This window comes from Macaca thibetana, chromosome 4, assembly GCF_024542745.1.
Source record: "Macaca thibetana thibetana isolate TM-01 chromosome 4, ASM2454274v1, whole genome shotgun sequence".
Taxonomy (NCBI): Eukaryota; Metazoa; Chordata; class Mammalia; order Primates; family Cercopithecidae; genus Macaca; species Macaca thibetana.
In genome coordinates this window covers 22,173,815-22,190,584 of record NC_065581.1, presented here as the reverse complement: position 1 = coordinate 22,190,584, position 16,770 = coordinate 22,173,815, and the positions used below count along the sequence as shown (strand labels likewise).

General features: G+C 37.1%; 1 protein-coding gene across 27 annotated transcripts in view; it reads right to left on the bottom strand.

Moving 5' to 3' along the window:
- Nucleotides 1–16,770, bottom strand: part of LOC126953309 (uncharacterized) — a 598,727-nt gene that overhangs the window by 72,825 nt on the left and 509,132 nt on the right. Inside the window, exon 11 of one of the 27 annotated variants that reach the window (XR_007725202.1) lies at nt 774–3,916. The exons of the other annotated variants lie outside the window; for them this stretch is intronic. The gene's annotated coding sequence lies outside the window, so the exon portion shown is untranslated. Of the gene's footprint in view, nt 1–773; nt 3,917–16,770 lie in introns of those variants that run through there. 27 annotated transcript variants of the gene reach the window in all.

The following is a 16,770-nucleotide window of genomic DNA, read 5'->3' as shown; positions in this document are numbered from 1 at the left end:
GGTTGGAACTTAGCCTCACCTTCCCACCCCTTCACCTCCAGAGGGGGAAGAGAGGCTGGAGACTGAGTCAACCACCAATGGCCAGTGATTTAATCAGTCATACCTACTTAATGGAGCCTCCATAAAAACCTCAAATGATGGGGTTCCAAGAACTTCCGGGTTGGTGAACACATCCAGGTGTGGAGAGGGTGGCATGGAAACTCCAAGCCCTCAGAGGCACAAAAGCAACATTAGGCTTAAATATGGAAAGAGAAGTTACATGTCTGGCTCACCTAAGCTAATGTACTGAAGAGTCATACCGTTTAGATATTTCATACTTTTTAAAAGAAATTACTTCTGTTTTCCCATTTGCCTTGTGTAAAACTATTATAGTCATCACATTGTACTTGAAGTTAAAACCCTCAGGTAATATAATTATAAAGTTCATAAGTATTAAATGGAAACAAGTAAAACCAATTCATACTGTTTTATTCACTAAAACAGTCTTGTGATAACAAAATATAGGGTTTTTGAGTTTTTTTTGGTAAGGGGGTCAAGCTGTTTTTTACATTCATAACATTCCTTTGGTATAAATATATCTGAGGCCCCATTTTCTCTTGGTCTATAGAGACCATTCCTTGTCTTTCTTTATTAAGTTACAGCTTGTCATGGCATGCTTTTTTCTTGTTAAAATATTTATTTTTGTTCTACAGTTGTTGAGGATAGTAGGATATTTATGCTTTAAAATGCTAGGGTGTACTTGAAATGACATAAAATGCCTAGATTCAAGCTTGAAGCTTCAACAATTAGGTAATTTTATTAGTATTAGGCAAAAATGAACAACACTTTTGTCTACCTTGGGTCACCTCTATGTTAAAACAAAAATGCTACCATCTTAGCAAGGATATATAGCCCTCCCCAAAAGGCTGGCAATTAGGATAATGTGGTAAGTATATTAAAGCAATCTACCCACCATGAACAAACACAAAAGGTCTAGCATATGATCTACAGTCCCCGTCAAGGTGTTACAGGGTTACACAATTAGAAAATGCCACTATCCTTTTTCTACACTCAACAAGGCCATAAACATATAGATGATTCTATTACTATTGCTACAAATGGCAAATGTCATCAACAAACAAGCAATAAAAAGCAAAGAACTGCCCAACTAGATGGAGAAATTAGAACCAATACCCATGGAAGAGTAAAGAAGGAAGAGGAAGCTGATTCTTGGGTTTTGTCTTTAATATGTTTTATTTTTATACTTTTATTATCTGAGGTTTTTAAAACGTATTACTTGAGACTTTAAGAGCCCAATATGAAAGTATTGCCAAAACAGTTGAAAAAGAAGGTAAAAGCTGACCAGAAGTCATTTTTCTCATTTTTAAAAGAAATAATTAGAGGATTGAATCTTGGAGATCTTTTTCTAGATTTTTTTTTTTTTTGAGATGTAGTCTCACTCTGTCGCCCAGACTGGAATGCAGTGGTGGCACAATCTCAGTTCACTGCAACCTCCACCTTCTTGGTTCAAGCTATTCTCCTGCCTCAGCCTCCTGAGTAGCTGGGATTACAGATGTGCACCACCACACCCAGCTACTTTTTGTATTTTTTTAGTAGAGATGGGGTTTCACTACATTGGCCAAGCTGATCTTGAACTCCTGATCTCAGGTGATCCACCCACTTCAGCCTCCCAAAGTGCTGGGATCACAGGCATGAGTCACCAGGCCTGGCCTCAAATTTTGTGATTATTGCATCCCTTGCCTACTGTTACCATCGCATATCTTTCTTGCATCACCCTCCGTGGTAAAGAAGAGTTTCTGACCCAAATATGGATAAAATACACTGTGAAAGACTCTTCCTTTGCTACCTAAGAAGCTGAGTGGATGCTGAAATACACACAGTGCATAAAAGAGATGCTCTTTTCAACCGTTGTGTGTGGCATAATGACTAACTTCAAAGCCAGTTCTTCTTAATTTAGGAAAATAACTCTGGAGACTTCTAAGGTAGAACAGGATTTTAACTATCTGAGGAAGCATAAGTTTAGCAGAAGACAGAAGGAAGTTCCAGGGCATTAAATTGTGCATTCAGCACCATAAGAAACAGAATCAGCGAGCCCTGACAGACAGAATACACAGTGGCATTCAAAAACAAGTCACAAGGATCAACTAGTCTGCAACTATCATTGTAAAGATGAGAAAACAAAACAAATTCAAGAAGTGTATTGCTGATACTAGAAATACACATTCCTCTAAGAGCAGCAAACTTTCTATAAAGGGTCAGTCAGTAAATATCTCAGATGTGGTGAGCCTAGTGATCTCTGTCACAACTACTCAATTCTGCCATTGTAACCCCAAAGCTGCCATAAACAAGGTGTAATAAATGGGTGTTGCTGTGTTTCTGTAAGATTATTTGCAAAATCAGGCTGAGGACCGGATTCCACCCATTGGCCATACTACAACAACCCCTTAACTACAGAATATTATTTTATATCACTGTTCAGTGTTCCACTCATCACAAATCAGGGAAAGCAAACTATCTTGAAGTATAAGAAGCTTTCAGTGCTTCTCTAGAACGGCTTGAGATAGCCCTTCAAAAAAGTATATATATTTGCAGATAGTCATCTTTGTCACTTACACGCAGAGACTGCCTGGGAACAAAGATAATGTAAATAAAACATGAACTGGTCCCAATATTTTCGCATTTCTGACTGCTAAGCCATACCACAGACTTCTCAGTTATGTGCTTCACATACTTTTAGTTAGGTCTCTGTCACTTACAACCAAGAATCCTAAACAATCAGCTGATTGAATTTCCACTTACCTGACAACTACCACTTAGATTATTTTACCAGTTAAATTATTTACCATAATTTCTATGTTTTATTTTGACTATCTTTAATGCCAATACTTCACCAATTTGTTATATACTTCTCTGTGGGCTTAGCAGAGATTAACATTTTAAAGTCATTTAAAGAATAATCAGCATTATAAATATGTAATAGAATGATGTTTTACATTTGTATAGAACCTTGAAGTGTAAAATATTCCTTTATTTGAGACAGAGTCTCACTCTGTTTCCCAGGCTGGAGTGCAGTAGTATGATCATGGCTCACTGTAGCCTTGACCTCCCAGGCTCAGGCGATCCTCCTGTCTCAGCTTCCTGAGTAGCTGGGACCACAGGCATATGCCACCATGCCTAGCTAATCTTTTTTCTTTTGTAGTGACAAGGTCTATGTTGCCCAGCCTGGTCTTGAATTCCTGGGCTCAAGCAATCCGCCCACCTTGGCCTCCCAAAGTGTTGAAATTACATGCATGAGCCACTGCCCAAAAATGTAATCAGCCCTAAAACAGTCTTTAATTATAAAATTATTTCTTACTACTACAGCATTGTGAGATAGCCAGGGAAGTTATTACTGTTCCTACTTTATAAAGAGAGATCACTTAATTCTAGAACTCTCTCAAGGCCTCCCATAGCTAATAAATAAGACGAGAACTTGAGTCTTACGAATCTTAGTCTACTGCTGTCTTACCTGTACTTTCCTTTTCTGTGTGGTCAACTAAGTCCTCTTCTGTGTCTTTTTTTTTTTTTTTTTTTTTTTGCATTTCCTTTTTATCTGTCAGGCAGCCAACTCTGACTTACTCTCTGCTCCTGTCATCTCTCCCCCACATATCAACTTCCTCACCATGATGATTATACCAATAATACAGTTTCTTATATGAGGGGCTGTGGAAAATTAGACAATGAAGCATGTTGCAGATTACATGTTAAAAAGGTCTAATTCACACCGAATGACAACTTGAGACAATATGAGATAGTTTTCAGACAACAGCTTTGTGGCAGGTAGGGGACTCCTTTCTCTGCATACTCTTGTTGGTTGAGGTTGTGTTGCACTGGCTGAGATTCCTGAAACAGTGGCCCATGGATGGAGATGTAGAATCTGCAGGAATATTATTGCACCATGAGTAAGTGAGGATACCCATAAGACTTCCTTAAATACAAAGGATGATATACTTTTAGCTCTGAACTTTGGAAAACCTAAGCAAAGATCTACACAGGAATGCAATTATGACACTGGGATTTATTTTTCCCTTGGAAAATTAGGGCTCAGTCTTCCAAACTGGCATTATCGAAGGATCTTGGCACATTTACCATTATCTCTTCCAGCTCTACAGTTCAATGAACCAGCCTCTCTTTTCATATTCATTTCTCTTCTTTGGTTGTTGGAAGAAGACTGAATTTTGACTTTCATGAAAACAATTTAATTTTAGAATTCCTAGGTCTGAAGAGTTTAGTTATCTGGTTCTCAAGTGTTTAACTATTTGGCAAAGTGCTTTTTATTTCTCTGTTGGATAAAAAATATATATAATTTAAATTTACCTCTCAATTTAATTTGATTAGACCTGGGGAACCAGTTATTTTTTTGCACATGAATCCAGAACATTCCTGTTCTAGAATTCCAGGATATTAAGTAGATAGATACTAGGTATATTTTTTCATGCGGTCCTTCAGTGATCATTGTCATTATCATCGTTGTCAAAATCATCATAAACTGAGTGCTTACTCTGCTCCGGGTATTGACTAAGCAATTGATATGGTGAGATGTTACTACTCTCTAATTTTCAGACCCCATTCGATTGTCAAAATAAGGGTCCAGTTCAGAAACACACATTGCAATTAGTTATCATGTCTCTCTAGATGCCTTAATTAGTTCATTAGTCTTCCCCTGACTTTCAAAACTGAGACTTTTGAAAATTACCATCCAGTTATTCTGTAGAATATGCCTCAATTTGGCTTTATTGTGCTTTCGCATGATGAGATTTAGATGATGCATCTGACAGGAATATCACAGATGTTTCTCATTGCATTCTATCAGGTAGGTGACAAGTAATCTTGATTTATGCTATCACTGACGATGTTCACTTTGATCACTCAGTTCAGGTGGCATCTGCCATGTTTCTCCATTCAAAATGTATTTATTTTCCCTCTTGTGATTAGTAAATATTTTGTGGGGGATAGATTTGAAAGTATGTAAATATCTCATTCATTCCAAATTTTCAATTTACTCACTTTGATAATGATGGACTTATGGTTTTGTATTTTATTGAGCTGTAATACATTACTATCATTTATTTTGATGGTCAAATTATTCCCAATTTGGCTTATGGGAGCTTCTTCAAGATGATTTTTATGCCCTTTTGACATGACTTCATTGTTTTTTTAAAGGACTTCCTTACTTTTTGGTATAAAATGCTTGATATTGTACTCCCTCTATACAATGTACTCCCTCTATGAAATCTGGTCATTTTCCCAGAAAAACTCTCTCTCTTTTTGGTGAAGACTGGTATTTAGAAGCCAAGATATGGATGCTAAATGTGCTAGTTGCTATTGCGGTGGATATGTTGCCAGTCTATTTCAGTGAACAGAGCTAGGTATTATAATACACACATATATTTACATCTCCATGTATTAATATATCTTTATTTATTACAAATTATAAGTTCACACCAGTACCTTCCACTCCATAATTTTCTCCTTTTATATATTTGTAATTTGTTTCTATGACAGAATCTTGGCCCTTCACCCTCAATATACTTACTTACCTATTTGATCAGTCTATCATATGTAACCAATCTCTCATCTCGCCTCCTCACCCCACTTGGGGTCTGACATTTATGCTGGGTGACCTCTAGCATAGATGCTTTCCTATCCTGCATAAGCTTTCTTGCCCCACAAGAAACCACCCCTTCACGGGGATGCCATTCTCACTCCTCTTGATCTCTAAAACCATGTGATGAGTCACCTCCTTTCATTTGGTAGTGTGTTGGATAGTGGCACATCAAAACGCATGTCCACCCAAAACTTCAAAATGTGACTTTATTTGGAATAAGGGTGTTTGCAGCCATAACCAAGATAAGGATCTCAAGATGAGACCATCCTGGATTAGGGAGGGCTCTATATCCAATAACAAGTGTTCTTATGGGAGTCAGAAAAGGAGGCAACACAGACACACACAGGGAAGAGCCCCACGTGAAAGCAGAAGCAGAGATTGAAGTGATGTGCCTACAAGCCAAGGAACTCCAAGGATTGCCAATACCCACCAGAAGTGAGGAGACACAGTTCTCCCTTGGAGTCTTCTAAAGAAATCAAGCCTGCCCATACTTTGATTTTGGCCTTCTGGCCTCCAGAACTGTGAAAGAATACATTTCTGTTGAATGAAGTCACCAAGTTTAACATAATTACTTACAGCATCTCTGAGAAATTAATACAGAGTTTGGTACCAGGAGTTAGCACTTGGACAAATATTTTGGGGGTCCATATTCCAATCCACTCTACCTCTAGACACCTGCTTCACCCAGCTTGTCCTCCAAAACCCCACACCAGCCTGTCCCCACATGTGAACATCCTCATCACCCTGCCAAGGCTCTGACAGCCCTTGACAGGCTGTGCCCTATCGGTACTTACCCTCTCGGGTCTGACATGTTGCTCTGAGCCACCACAAACCCCGCCCTCCTCCCTGCTGCAGACTCCTACCTTGCCCTGCCCATTTCATGGCTTTAGAATGAAATTTCTGAGTTAGAAAAAGAAGAAAGAAGAATCCCATTAACATTTAACTTCAATGCAAATTAAGCTTCATAATAAACAGTATAGCTCACACATTTTTTTTTTTTTTTTTTTTTCCACAGACAAGGTCTCGGTCTATCATCCAGGCTGGAATGCAGCGGTACATTCAGAGCTCACTGCAGCCTCGAACTCCTGGGCTTAAGTGATCCTCCAGCCTTGGCCTTCCAAAGTGCTGGGATTAAAGGCATGAGCCACTGTGCCCTACCATGCTTACTTTTCTTTATTTCCCTTACAAGACAAAAGTACAAGCTCTTTCTAAAATAAAGTGGAAAGTGTCAAAATTATCCCCATTTCCTAATGTAAGGAAAAAACATACAGCATTCTTGGCAGAGAAAGATAGAAATTCTTTTATAAAATAGTTATCTATCTTATTTTCAGTATAGTTGCTCTTCATTTGATCTAAGCAAATACGACATTTTAGTACAATAAATGTACTCAAAAGACCCATGCACTGAACTGAATTCTTCAGAGATAAAACACTTTGTCAAGAAAAAAAGAAAAGTCAAAGTGGCTTCAGAGGTTGTCTCTCCTTCTTTAAGCTTCTGGCATTTTTAGGCATCGTCAAAAGAAATGCCAAAATACAACAAATATACCAACAGGATAAAACACAAGTTTGTTGTAAAACCATAAACATAGCATGATTATCACGGGGGATCTTAGGTTTATGTTATTATACTCTAACAATGAAGTCCTTAATTAAAACATTCTACAAGTTCGGGGTTATTAAGGACATCTGAAAGCCCTGAAACAAGGGGACAAAATGGAAAATAGAGCTTATTCCAGTCTCACTATTTCCAACAGAACATTTTAGGAAAGCTTTGAGCATTAGCTGAAACACAGGGAAAAATAAAGACATGAAAACTATTTCCTGAAGTTTATTTTTTAAAAGTTCTATCTGTTTTTCTTTACATCTGTTGTGGCTGCTGTTCCCACAGATAAGTCACCATCCAGTGCCAGAATGGAAGAAAGTTTATGGGTCTCTTTTGTTATGTAGCACTGAACTACAGAGAAAATTTTATTGCACATTTGCTGCTTTCAATTTCCCCAGATTGTTTAACAATTCTGTGCTTCTGTGACATAAAAGACAGGCCAGAAACCTGAGGCCGCCCTTCTCAGCTCCAGATCGAACATGACATTACAAACCGGACAGCATTTGACAATTTGGCTTGCTCTTTGAAAGCTATCAGACTGTGCCACAACCAAGATGCAGAAAAAAATAACAGTCTTTGTTAGGCAACATTTGTAAAAATGTAGTTCCCATTATGCATTGGCAAGTGTTAGCTACAATTAGTAATTATTAATATTAATGAAATCGGTATGTAAAGGATGCAAGAGGGACTTTAATTCATTAGGGGATAACTCAATACCCTGTGTTCTATTGTGCTGCAGAGAGAGTATCTGTGATATGAAATCACACATCGGCTGTCTATTTGGACTTACTGACTTGCCACTTCTTGCCAGTTGTGTAGTGCTAAAGAAAATTTAAAGTACAATAGTCGATACAATCATTTCTCAAGTGGACCTATTCATCTCTCATCAAAAAGAAAAGACATAATGAGAGAAGAGCATTTTTCTGTGTTTGAATTATATTTAATACCATGGGAGATATAAAGATACTGAAGCCTTAAAATCTATAATGTTGCCTGCCATGTTTTGATAATACTAACTTTAACCTGTAGAACAAATTACAGTAAAAGCCTGTGTATTTGGTAGTCCATCAACCAGAAGTTCCTCTCTACTAGCAATTTTGAGCTGTGCCAATATGGTAAAAATTGATATTTCTGATTATGGCTGGTTACAAGATCCTACTGTGCATTCTCAAACAAAGTTTAAATTTTATCAGGCAATTTTAATATATATTACTTGTACTCTAGTGCTTTGAAAAACTGATAATCCACATATATAGTAATCCTGGCCTTTCAACTTTATTGCCATCTCATAATTTCACGGCCTGATGAGTAACCCTTCTTTGATGTCCCAATATTTCTTCAGGTGTAATTATACTATATTTTGCATGTATATATATATATGTGAATATAATAAACATATTATGAATAATTACACATAATACAGACATAGCACTTATTTATATTGCAGCTACATCCTGGGTGTTAGTGTATTCTACGAATGTCACATATATAGTATATTGACTCATTTAATTGTAGTAATTACCTGATATTTAAATGGCATGATTGTAAAAATGAGGCAGAAGGCTTTATGACTTGCCAAAGATCACATGTGTAATAAAGTCATAGAGGCAAGGCTGAAACTGGATTCCACCAGCATCCAAAGCTCTATTCCTTCCAGTATACAACATATCTCACTATACCTACCACCCTTCTAATTTCTAAACCAGATACTTTCAGAATAATCATCAATTTTTCCTTCTTTATTTACATACTCAATTTGTAACCAAGTCATCATTTTTTTTCCTTGGCTTAATTATTCCTAGTCCCCAGGCCCACTTTTGCCCTCATTGCTTCATGGGGTTAGATTACTATAGAAGTCTTCTAATCTAGGCTGCTTGCCTCTAAACCCCATTCTGCTTAGTGGGGTTTAAGAATTTAAACCCCACTAAGGGACATTCTTAAAGCAATGTCCACTGTGTCATTCCTCAGCAATCTGATTATTTAGGGATGTATGTCTAAAAAACAAAACAAAAAAAACCTTTCTTTTGAGAAATACATTTTACATTACAACCTCATAGACCTAGTAAACATATTTGTGTGTCCGTGCACATACAGTTGATCCTCATTATTTACAAATTCTATATTTGCAAATTCACCTGCTTGCTAAATATATTTGTAACTCCCAAATCCATACTCAAAGCATGTTTGTGGTCAGTCACAGACATGTGTACAGTGATGAAAATGTAAGCACCTGACATACATGTTCCCAGCTGAGGTTGAAAAAAGTGGTGCTCTGTCTTCTTATTTCAGCTCAAACTGTAAACGAGTGTTCTTTTCAAGGCCTATTTAATGTCACACTTTTTGCATTTTTGTGCTTTTTTTAAATTGGTGATTTCATGTTTAAAATGGCCCCCAAGCACAGCGCTAACGTGGTAACTGCCGTTCATCAGCACAAGAAGGCTGTGATGTACCTTAGGGAGAAAAACACATGTGTTCGAGAAGCTCCATTCAGGTATGAGTGATAGTGCTTTAGCCTAGAGTTTAATGTTAATGAATCAATATATATATTAAATGAGGTGTCCTTATTCAGAAACACTCATAAAATAAGGGTATGTATTAATCTGTTGATGAAAATTTTGTGACCAGAGGAACAAAGGAACCTAATCCTGTGTTTACCCAGGAAGCAATGGCTTCGTAATTACTAATTCAGGGTTGGTGACTTTATAGAATAGAACTATTACAGATAACAAGAATTGACTGTATATAACTAAAGCAAATGTTTCACAAAAACCCTTATTAACTGCAAGACATGTTTCTATTTTCTGTTTTCCTCTATCCTAGTTCATTAAAACAGGTATGGTGGTTGTGACCCAATACACTAATTTCACAACCTACTAAAGAGTCAAGATCCAAAGCGTAACGGCCGCTAAGCTAGGACCTACTATTAGAAGATAAAACAATTTTAAATTGGCTTTCAAGGCTCTCCACGATACTGCTTTATTCTACGTCTCTAATCTTTCCCATGCCCCATCCCTTGCTGGTCCTGTCAGTCTGGCCAGACTTGGGAGATGGGTGAAGGCCCTTCGGAAACTGCTGTTAAGTCCTGGTTGAGCCCTTCTGAGCCTTAGGGTCCAGGGTCCCATGTCAGGGAGGATCTGCAATATAGGGGGGGTCCAGGATGGGGACAGAGAGTGGCCTCCCAGGTTCACCAAGTAACTAGAATTCTGTGATGGAGAACAGGATTGGTCACACTGCAAGGTGCATGCTGAATCTTATTTCTAAAGCTCTATGCTAATGCTGATTTCAACTGCGTTGGGGGTTCGCTATGAAAAGTCTTCCTACTTGCTCCTTCTTGTTGAACTAAGACCAAAGCTATAAAATGGCAAGTCAAGACCTACTTATTCATTTATTTTAAAAATAAAACCTTAGTGGTAGAAGACCAAGGCCATGTCGGTTTTCTACCACTTCTGTGAAATCTCTTGAGACTAATTATTTCAAGTTGTAAACTTCCCATCTAGATTAGATGGGGAGATTTTGGATGGCTGATGTTTATTTTCTTAACAATCTGGTTAAAAAATCAGTCAAATAGGTTGGGTTCAAATCACCCCTCCACCACAAATAGTAATGTGACTGTGGATGAGTTAAACACTGCAAACTCAGTATATCCTCATCTGTAAACTAGAGATAATAATGCTAACTACCTTACTGGGTTCTGGGAGAAGTAAATGAGATAATGCTTCAAAGAATAACAGGTAAAAAAAAAAATGATTGCTTAATATATTTTGTTATTATTGTCATAATCATTATTAGTATTACCATGGGGCCAAACACAAAATAGGCACTTAATGATTTTGTTTGTAACTACATTGCGAAACACTTGACTTTAAATCAACTGGAAACTTTTCTGCTGTTAGTCAGCACAGGACAATTCTTCAGGTATCTTTGGACTGACACAGTTACCCCCCCCCCTTTTTTACTCATAGTTCTTAAGAATAACTATAGAATATGCTGAGAATGCAACATCTTAAGATAGGGAGAAACTAGCCTGAACAGTCTAGGCTCTGTTCTAATCCCTCATAGAAACAGTATGTCCTTCAACACATTAGCACAGTGAATCATGTTATGCTGGGGTATAAAACCCAGGGTGGGATACTTTCTTGGGACCCTCCACGGCAGCGCAAATGGGGGGCACATGCAGATGAAACTCCATCTGCCAAACTAGCTTTCTTGAGGCTTTTATGAATCATAGGCTTCTGTTGTCCTATCTGTAAGTAATACACTGCCTTCATGTAACTTGTGTTGGGGAGTGTTCTATCTCACTGGATTAAGACAAGCTGGTAATCCGTACACAGTGAAACAGCTCTGTAACCAAGTCATTCTATTTTTGCTTGTGTGGTCTTTTCTAAGGTAGTCCACTTTCAGCACAAGAGAAAGAACTGAGGAACGCTGTTGAAGGATTCGCTTTACCAAATCTTACTGTGTGACAAGCATTGTATGAGATTTTATAAACATATTTCTCATCTTATATTCACAGTTTCTGAGATGTAAATGGCATTAACTTTATTTTATAAGTAAAGAAGCTGTGGCTCCAGACAAATAAAAAGCTCAAGGTCACACATCTTGCTGTTATAATAAGCCATATATTCAAAGGGGGTCAAAGAAGAATGGAGAGGAAAGTAATGTATTTTTCTTTCCTTCCAGGTTTCAGCATTACTTTGGTGTTACTAGCCTATCTTTCTTTCTTTTGCCTTCCCAGATGTTTTAGCACTGCTATGCTATAGTTAGAAACTATAGAAAAGTGCAATCATTTATAACCAAGTCAGAGATTAGATTTAAAACAACAAAGAGTTTGTATATGGCATTATGTAACTAAGAGGTAATGAAATTCACATCTTTCAAGATTTAATGTGAGGAGCAGAGCCTGAGCTGACTCAAGCCACTGATTTACCAGCCCCTTACTTCTCCAAAGCATGGACCAGTCCAGCACCCTACCCCTAGAGGAGCAGAGCCCAAGTAGGTGGAATAGGCATACAAATCTCTACAGCCTAAGCCACTAAGGCATGCAGGGGCATTGCTGATATTGACTATAGCTGAAGAAACTGTACAAAGACTACACTACTGCACCCACCCAAAGAAAAGCCAATGCACCCTACCCAACTGACACCCTAGGACATATCTGCAGGAGAAAGTTTTTTCCCATGAAAGCCACACTACAAAACTGGAAGAGGCAAATGTTCTACTAAATGCACAGATATCAAGCAAGGGAGACAAGAACATGAAAAAGCAGTGAAATATAACACTACATAGCACAGTAATTCTCCAGTAACTGATCTCAACAAAAAGAAAATTTTTAATTGCCTGAAAAGAAATTCGAAATAATAACTTTAAGAAAACTCAGAGACAAAGGAATACAAAAAAGACAATTCAATGAAAATGAAAAAACAATTCATGATTTGAATGAGAAATTCAACAAAAGATGGGTATCAAAAATGAAAGAAACAGAAATATTGGAGCTGAAGAATTTAATAAATAAAAATATGTCATTGAAAGCTTCAACAATACATTACATCAAGCAGAAGAAAGAATCTCTGAACATGAGGAGATACCTTTTGAAATAATCCAGTCAAACAAGAAAAAAGAATGGAAAAGAATGAAGAAAGTCTGTCAAACTTATTGGACACCATTAAGCAAACAAATGATTGGATTATGGCAGTTCCAGAGGTGGAAGAGATGGGAAAAGTCATAGAAAATTTATTCAATGAAATAATAGCTAAAAAGCTTCCAAGTCTTGAGAGAGATACGCACAGCCAGATACACAATGTTGTAAAGTTCCCCAAAGTTTCAACCCAAAACCATCAAAAGTAAATGATAGAGAATTCTAAAAACAATAAGAGTGTCAAGTCATATATATAGGGGAGTCCCCATTAGACTAATAGCAGATTTCTCAGCAGACCAGGAGAGAAAACCATAAAACCCAGGACAGAATGGGATGATGTATTCAAAGTGCTGAAAGAAAACAAGCTGTCAGAGAAGAATACTATGTCCAGCAAAGTTATCTCTGAGAAACAAAGGAGAAATAAAGTCCTTTCTGGACAATCAAAACCTCAAGAAATTCATCACCAGTAGACCAGCCTTACAAGAAATGCTTAAGGAAGTATTTCAACTGGAAGTGAAATAAAAACTACCATCATGTAAACACATGAAAATATAAAACTCACTGCTAGAACAGATATGCAAATGAGAAAGAGAAAGGAATCAAATACTATCACTACAAAACAAACAGAAAACTGCAAAGATCAACAATAAAAGAAGAAACAAAGGATGTACCCCCCCCAAAAAAAACTAACAAAATGACAACAGTAAGTCCTTGCCTATCAATAATAACATAACCTTGAATAGAAATGGATTAAATTCTCCATTTTAAAAATGTAGACTGGCTGAATTAATGAATAAATAAGATACAACTATATGATGCCAACAAGAAACTCATCTCACCTGTAAAGACACTATAGACTGAGGGTGAAGAAATAGAAAAAGATTATCCAAACAAATGGAAACCCAAACAAGCAACAGTAGCTATACTTGTATCAGATAAATTAGACTTTAAGTAAAAAACTGACAAGAGAGAAAAGAAAGGTCCTTATATAATGATAAAGGGATCAATTCAGCAAGGGGATATAATTCTAAGTATACATGCACCCAAAACCAGAGCACTCAGTTATATAAGTCAAATGTTATTAGATCTAAAGAGAGAGAGAAACCTCAATACAATAATAGCTGGGGTCTTCAACACCCTACTCTCAGCAAACATGTCATGTAGATAGATAATCAGCAAAGAAATATCAGATTTACACTGCACTATACCCAACTGGACCTAACAGACATTTACAGAACATTTCATCAAACAGATGCAGAATACAACTTCTTCTCATCAGAACACAGAACATTCTCCAGGATAGACGAGATATGCTAGGTCACAAAACAAGCATTAACAACATTTTAAAAACTGAATTCATATCAAGTATTTTTTCTGACTACAATGAAATAAAACTAGAATTCAACAACAGGAACTCTGGAACCTATAAAAATACATGGAAATCAAACAACATCTTCCTGAATGATCAATTGGTCAAGGAAGAACTTAAGAAGGAAATGTAAAATGTAAAAATTTCTTGAAACAAATGAAAATAGAAACAATATACCATAACCTATGGTATGCAGCAAAAGCAGTACTAAGAAAGAACTTTATAGCAATAAGTGTCCATATCAAAAAGTAGAAAACTTTCAAATAAACCACCTAACAATATACCTGAGGGAAATAGAAAAGCAATAACAAACCAAGCCCAAAATTAGTAGAAGGAAAAAAAAAATCAAAGTGGAAATAAATGAAACAGAGACAAAAAATACAAAAGATCAACAAAATAAGCAGCAGGTTTTTTGAAGTGCCTGGAAGACAATCCAGGCAATACCATCTTGGACATAGAAACAGGCAAAGATTTTTATGACAAAGACACCAAAAGCAATCACAACAAAAGCAAAAATTTACATATGGGATCTAATTAAACTTAGGAGCTTCTGCACAGCAAAATAAACTGTCAATAGAGTAAACAGACAACCTACAGAATGGGAGAAAATATTTGCAAACTATGTATCTGACAAGTCTAATATCCAGCATCTATAAAGAATCTAAATTTCCAAGAGAAAAACAACCCCATTAAAAAGTGGGCAAAAGACATGAACAGACACTTTTCAAAAGAAAACATACATGTGGCCAAAAAGAACATGAAAAAAAAAAGTTCAGTATCACTGATCATTAGAGAAATGCAAATCAAAACCACAATGAGATATGATATCACACCACTCAGAATGGCTAGTATTAAAAAGTCAATAAATAGATGGCAGAGAGGTTGCAGAGAAAAGGGAACACAATACACTGTTGGTGGGAGCGTACATTAATTCAACCATTTTGGAAAGCAGTATGATGATTCCTCAAAAAGCTAAAAGTAGAATGACCATTCAACCCAGCAATCCCATTACTGGGTATATGCCCAGAGGAATATAAATCATTCTACTGTAAGAACACATGCATGTGAATGTTCACTACAGCAATGTTTACGATGGCAAAGACACAGAATCAACCTAAATGCTCATAAGTGACAGATTGGATAGAGAAAACGTGGTACATACACACCATGGAAAATTATGCAGTCATAAAAAAGAATGAGATCGTATATTTTGCAAGAACATGGATGAGCTGGAGGCTATCATCCTTAGCAAACTAACGCAGGAACAGAAAACCAAATACCATATGTTCTCACTTATAAGTGCGAGCTAAATGATGAGAACTTTTGAAAGCAAAGAAGGAAACACCAGACACTGGCGTCTACTTGAGAGTAGAGGGTGGAAGGAGGGAGAGGAGCAAAAAAGATAACTATTCAGTACTGGGCTTAATACATGGGTGATGAAATAATCTGTACATCAAACCCCTGTGGCACAAGTTTACCTATGTAACAAACCTTTACATGTAGCACCGAACGTAAAATAAAAGTTAAAAAAAAGTAAAAAATAAATAGGCCAGACGAGGTGGCTTACACCTATAATCCCAGAACTTTGGGAGGCTGAGGCAGGTGGATCACCTGAAATTGGGAGTTCGAGACCAGCCTTGCCAACATGGTGAAACCCTGTCTCTACTAAAAATATTGATACAAAAATTAGCTTGGTATGGTGGCACACACCTGTAATCCCAGCTACTTGGGAGGCTGAGGCATGAGAATTGCTTGAACCCAGGAGGCCAAGATTTCAGTGAGCCAAGATTGCACCACTGCACTCCAGCCTGCGTGACAGAGTGAGGCACTGTCTCTAAATTAATTAAAATAAAATACACTGAACACATCATGATATAGTTTGGATATTTATCTTCACCCACATCTCATGTTGAAATGCAATGCCTAATGTTGGAGGTGGGACCTGGTGGGAAGTGTTTGGGTCATGGGGGAATATCCTTCATAGCGTGGTGCTGTTCTCACCATAGTGAATGAGTTCTCCTGAAATGTTGTTTAAAAGTGTGTGGCATCTCCCCATCTCTCTCTTGCTCCGCCCTTCAAATTCCACCATGATTGTAAGCTTCCTGAGGCCACCCCAGAAGCTGATCAGATGCCAGCACCATGCTTTCTGTAAATCCTGCAGAACCATATCCCAATTAAACCTCTTTTCTTCATAAATTACTCAGCCTTAGGTGTTTCTTTATGGCAGTGCAAGAATTGACTAGCATATACCATTTGCTAGATTAAGAAAAAAAAAAAAAAGACAAAAATAAAACAGAAACAAAAAAGAAGACATTATAACTGATACCACAGAAATTCAAAGGGCCATTAGGGACTATTATGAACAATTATATACCAAACAAATTGAAAAACCCAGAGGAAATGGATAAAGTCCTAGATACATTACAACCTACCAAGATTGAATCAGAAAGTAACAGAAATCCTGGATAGACCAATAGTGAGAAATGAGATTGAGTCAGTAATTTAAAAAAATCTCC